Raw genomic sequence first — 6,413 nt, 5'->3', positions numbered from 1 at the left:
GAATCGTATACTAAGTAGCCTCATCATTATGGCTTCTTTTACTTGGTAATGTGCATTTAAGCTCCTTCTATGTGTTTTGATGACTTCATAAGTTACTTCTTTTGAGCACTGGATAATATTCACTGTCTAGATCAGTGGTTCTCAACCTTCTGGGTCGAGACCCCTCTGGGGGTCGAACGACCCTTTCACAGGGGTGGCCTAAGATCATCGGAAAACACATATATAATTACACATTGTTATTGTGATTAATCATTATGCTTTAATTATGTTCAATTTGTAACGATGAAATTGGGGGTCACCACAACATGAGTAACTGTATTAAATGGTCACGGCATTAGGAAGGTTGAGAACCACTAGTCTAGATGTATCACAGTTTGTTTATTCATTCTCCTACTAAAGGGTGTCTTGGGCTAAAACCGGTTTGGCTCAGTGGATAGAGTGTCGGCCTGCGGACTGACAGGTCCCAGGTTCGATTCCGGTTAAGGGCATGTACCTGGGTTGCGGGCACATCTCCAGTGGGAAATGTGCAGGAGGCAGCTGATCGATGTTTCTCTCTCATCGATGTTTCTAACTCTCTATCTCTCTCCCTTCCTCTCTGTGAAAAATCAATAAAATGTATTTTAAAAAAAAATAAAAAATAAAGGGTGTTTTGGTTGCTTCCCGATTTTGGTGATTATGAATAAAGCTGCTATAAACATCAGCGTGCAGGGTTTTTGTGGACATTAGTTTTCAAGTTCTTTGGGTAAATACCAAGCAGAATGATTGCTGGATTTTATGGGTTGGGGGTGCTTAGTTTTGTAAGCTACTGCTGAACTGTCTCCCAAAGCGGCTATATGTGGGGAAGCACGGGACTTGACTGGAATGTCTGTAAGGAGGATTTTCCGAAAGGTCGGGGGCCTCTGGGGGACCTTACTGAAGGCGGCAGCCCCGACCTTGACTTTTCCAAACAAGTCTAATCCCCTGGATGTTTTGCTAGAATCTCTATGTTTAGTCTTTAAAGACCTGACCTTGTAGGAGCATGTACTTTCTCAAGGATGCTTACCCTGCTGATTGTATCTAGAGCAGCGGTTCTCAACCTGTGGGTCGAGACCCCTTGGGCGGTCAAACGACCCTTTCACAGGGGTCGCCTAAGACCATCCTGCATATCAGATATTTACATTACGATTCATAACAGTAGCAACATTACAGTTATGAAGTAGCAACGAAAATAATTTTATGGTTGGGTCACAACATGAGGAACTGTATTTAAAGGGCCAGAAGGTTGAGAACCACTGATCTAGAGGTTAATTTTAGTTCAAGTTGTTAGAACAACAAAAGCCAAAGGAGGCAGGTGAACAGGGCTACCTGGCGGTGATAGCCAAGTAGTGCCTTAGCCCTCTCTTTCACAGAAACGTCTGTCAGAGCAATCTGTTCATCCATCGCTCAGGGGCTGCTGGTCAGCCCCAGCAGCTATATCATTTTGCATTTCTACCAATAATGAATGAGTGTTCCTATTGCTTCATATCCTCATCGGCATTAGGTGTTGTCTGTGTTCTGATATTGGCCAGTCCAATAGGAATGTAACAATATCTCTTTGTTGTTTTAATTTGCATTTCCCTGATGACATATGATATGGAGGATCCTTTCATATACTTGTCATCTGTATAACTTTTTTAAAAAATTATTTTTGTTGTTGACTGTATTTCAGATATCCCCCATTTCCCCCCTTGCCTCCTTCCCTTCATGGCACTTTTTCTGTGTCCATGGGTTATGCATATATGCATATAAGTTCTTTGGTTAATCTCTTCCCATCCCCCCAACCCTCCCCTCTGAGATCTGTCCATCTGTTCCATGCTTCCATTTGGTCTCTGGAACTATTTTGTTCATCAGTTTATTTTGTTCATTAGATTCCACATATTAGTGAGATCATTATATATATATATATATATATATATATATATATATATATATATATATATAAAATATTTCAGAACCAACAACTTCATTGGAAGAAATGGCAAAACTTGAAGAAAAAATATTGAGTGAATGTGTTGCAAGGGCAATATTGCAACATGCATGCGCAGCAGGGTGATGAGGGGAAGTCACTCGTGTCTATAGAGAAGGCAGTCCAAGCGCATCTCTTCTTGCTGCGCTTGCCCAGGGTGAGCTTGTTGTAGAGGTACTCTGTAGGCAAGGACGGATTCCGGAGTTCCCATCTTGCTCAGGTTGGTGATATGATCCCTCAACTCTTTGATGAACTTCACCTGCTCATTCAGGAAGGGACACAGGTGGGCATCCTTTTTCTAGGTGGCCAGCTGGTGCAGATCAAGCAGGCTCAGGTTCACGCTCATCTCCAGCTGCAAGGCTCACTCCATGGACCTTAAGCTGTTTTCCCAATAGTTGAGGTCAAGCCTGCTGATCTCACACAGGCGCATGAGACCTCCATGCTGGTTCTGCAGACAAATGAGCCTCTCGGCAGCGTGTGCCCTGCCTTGCTAGACTGCCCCAAGAAGAACTGGACCAAGTGCGTCAAGGCCACGTCATCACAGTCAAATAGGAGGCTATGGACAGGTACGCATAGGAGGCTAGAGCTCTGGGTTGATCTGCTTGTTGATGGCGGCCTCACAGTAGGGCCGGTAGCTCTGGCCCACTTGCTAGGGTTGCGGGGTCATTATGGCTGGAGGCGCAGGTGTAGCAGGCACCAAGGCCAAGGCTTTTACCTGAGTGGCTGCGGGCTAGCAAAGGGGCTGACTAAGGTGGCAGCTGCCGGGCCTTGGGGCATGCTGGGGTTGGCGGCCAGGGCAGAGGGTGGTGGGCTGAGTCAGCAGCGGTGATGGTGGATATCTCGGAGCCTCCCAGGATGGGAGAGGAGGTCGAATTCTGGTCACTCTAGGGTGAGGCCCATCTGTGTGTGTTCTCGATGACATGTCCGTTCAGTTCTTTTGCTCATTTAAAAAACTAGGTTGTTTGTTTTCTTGTTGTGGCTATATAGTTCTTTATATGCTTCAGGTAAAAATACTTTCTTAGATGTGTCTTTTGTAAAAATGTTCTCCCAGTGTGTGGCTTGTTTTTTTTATTTTTATTTTTTAGACACTGTGTTTCATAGAACATAAGATTTTACTCATAGTGAAGTCCATTTTATCAATTCCCACCTCCCCTAGATTGTGCCTTTGATTTTATATCTAAAAAATCATCACCATAACCAAAGTCACCTAGGTATTCTTCTATGTTATCCTCTAGGAATTTAACAGTTAACATTAAACATTTTGGTCTAGAATCTGTTTTGATTTAATTTTTGTAAAGGATATAAGGTCTGTGTCACTTATTTTATTACATGTTGGTGTCCAGTTATTCCAGCACCATTTGTTGAAAGGACTCTTCTTTCTTCATTATATTGCCTTTGCTCCTTTGTCAAAGATCAGTTGACTATATTTTTTTGTGGATCTATTTCTGGGTTCTCCATTCTATTCCATTGTTCTAACTATCTATTCTTTCACTGATATCACACAGACTTGATTACTGTAGCTTTATAGTAATACTTGAAATCTGGTGGTGTTAGTCCTCCTACTTTGTTTTTCTCCTTTGACATTATGTTGGCCCTTCTGAGTCTTTTACTTCTATATATAGACTTTAGAATAAGTTTTGTGATATCCACAAAATAACTTTATAGGATATTAGCTTGTATTGTGTTGAGTCTATAGATCCAATGGGGAATAGCTGATATCTTGACAAGATGAGTGTTTCTATCCATGTACCTGAAATCTCTCCATTTATCTTATTATTCAGGGGATAAACAGGCAATGAAATCCTGAATTTAAAAGCAATGAGTTGAGAATATGGTTGATGTTTCCAAGAGGAGTGAGTGAGAGGAAAATGGGAGCCTATCAGATCAGGACTCCGGAAGGAACTGGGAAGGACAATGGATTTGTTTTCCTAAGTGTTATGAAAAATGAAAGGAGGAATGAGAGCAGATTGACAAAACCAGATTTAAATTTTAAAAGGTTTATTACTAACCCTTATAGTGTGGATGATAGTGTGAGGACTACTATAGAGAAAGTAAGGTGGCTGATATTTTTAATTTTGTAGTGAATCAGGTAAAATATGATATTCTCTGGGGCTGAGGGTTGGGGCTGTGACTGTGAGAAGGTGAGAAGTGGCAAGGATGGGACAGAGAAATCATAATAAAACGTTGAGCCTGAATATTTGGGTGATGCCTGGTTTCTGAGATGGGAAAATACAGGGAGAGGAAGAGTTTGGGAGGAAGAGTTTTGCATATGTTAACTTTAAGATGTCTGTTTAGCAACCAAGTGGAAATGCCATAGAAAGAGTGGGACTCTGAGCCAGGGGACATACATCAACTATAGATAATCTATGGTACTGGGAAGATCACCTAGGGATTGAGTCTAGCTTGACAAGCATTGAGTTGGATCCCTGGAGGACTCCAACAAGTAGAGAAAGATGACAAAGAGGTGACTTTTGAAGGAGGAGGAAACCCTGAATATACCACACACCCTGAATGTCTCTACTAATCTAATCACTGGAATGAGACTTAGTCACAATTTCTCTTAATATCACTACATTAAGAACCAATATTTATGCCAATAGTTATTAATACAATATTATTAATGAAAAAATCTTTGAGATATCAATTTGTCTATCTCCCTCTTCATGGAATAACTTAAGGTATATAATGGATATGACTTTTTCAGATATACACTTTCTCCAAAATTCTGAATCTAAATTGCAAAAGACACACAACAAAACCTACCCAAAAATGTTTTACGTATTCAATATGCATAACTCTCACTCAGTTTAGATTAAACATAACAAATTACATATATTTCAAATAAGACTTATGATTGGGGATTCACTCATGGATACACAGTTCCAGGCAATTAGCATGCATACATCTGTGCCTGGTATTGTGTGAAGACAGGATGCTGTGTTAATCTAGAAGCAACTTGGACAGAATGGTGAGAAAGTCTAAAGCTGACTCAGATTATTCAAAAAGTGCATACCTCAGTTGTGGATAATCTCAATTTTATTTGACTTTTTGATGGATCTTTAAAATTCCTTTACCTTTGTTCAGTCTCTGACATTTCCAACAGAGTTAACAGATTTGGTTTAAAGAACTATTATTAGAAGCAAACATTTAAAATACAGCAAAAGCTTAAAAAAATTTTAAAAGATTAAATATATACTAAAATTTAGGTTAATTTAAGAAATGTATAATTGTGTCACATCCCTTTGAAGAAATTAAAAAATAACTTTAATTCAGTCCATTAGAAAAAACTGATTTTTTGATAGAAGGAACTTTCTGAGAAATAAATGAATTAGTCATTAGGGCCATTAAATTTCTTAAAATGAACAAAGAATTCCACAGGAAATTATATAAAATATTAATAAAAATATTACTCTTACTGACAAGATGCCATTTGCTTCATTAAAAATCACCTAATCTGAGGAAAGTATCCCCAGAGAAATACAAGAACATAGGGTGGTAAGAATATTACATATGATAAATTTTTAACACCTTCATCCTCCTCTTTAATTCTTCTTATTTTTATAGCAAATGAGTTCAATGAGTTGCTGAAAATTAAAAATTATTGTAATATGTCTTAGCACAGCTTTTGGTGTGATAGCTTGTTGGTAATGGCCCTTTACTTCTTGTGGATGGAATAAAGCTATGCTGTCTAGAAAATGGCTTGATGAGTATATGATGTCAAATTAGGATCCCCAAATTCTACTTCCAAGTCATTCAAGGAGTTGTAAAGCAAAGCTAGTCTCAGTCTGTTCTCTGTGGATGATTTCACATAGATACTTTTTTTTCTTATTGTATTTTATTTTTTTTTTGTAGTAAGAACACAATGTGAGATGACCCCTCATACCATGTTATATAGCAGATCTCTAGAGCATATTTATTTTGCTTAACTGAAACTTTATGCTCATTGATTAGTAATTCCACATTAAAAGCATTATTATAGAAAGTGTGACCTAAACAGTCAAATCCTAGAAAAATTTGTGTAATATTTCTCATTACCAGAGCTTCTACATTGTTGCCATGTGTCATAATCCCTCAAACTGAAAAATATTTTAATGATTTATGGACTCCAGATTTCCATTCATCTTTTTTGAAATTGTCAAGCAGATCTTTTCTACATATAAAAGCTCAACTCTTCTCTTTCTCTCTTTTTTTTACATTTTTATTTTTAAATTCTTTATTATTTAAAGTATTACATATGTCTCCTTTTCCCCCCATTGACCTCTCCCCAGCCACCCCCACCCCTCAGCACATGCCCTCAACCCCCTAGTATCTATGTCCATTGGTTATGCTTATATGCATGCATACAAGTCCTTTGATTGATCTTTTACCCCACCATCCCCTCCCCTGCATCAGGGAACTAGACCTGCAGGGAACTCTGAAGTTTGATGGT

The 6,413-nt window shown here is 38.9% G+C and overlaps 1 pseudogene; it reads right to left on the bottom strand.

Annotated features, from left to right (window-relative positions):
* Positions 1-1,981: 1,981 nt before the first annotated feature.
* LOC139006446 (ferritin heavy chain pseudogene) lies at positions 1,982-3,568 on the bottom strand (annotated as a pseudogene).
* Positions 3,569-6,413: the final 2,845 nt, after the last annotated feature.

This window comes from Myotis yumanensis, unplaced genomic scaffold, assembly GCF_028538775.1.
Source record: "Myotis yumanensis isolate MYYU_CA2020_CCGP unplaced genomic scaffold, mMyoYum1.0.hap1 SCAF_3, whole genome shotgun sequence".
In the NCBI taxonomy this organism is placed as follows: Eukaryota; Metazoa; Chordata; class Mammalia; order Chiroptera; family Vespertilionidae; genus Myotis; species Myotis yumanensis.
This window is presented reverse-complemented; position numbering and strand designations above follow the sequence as displayed.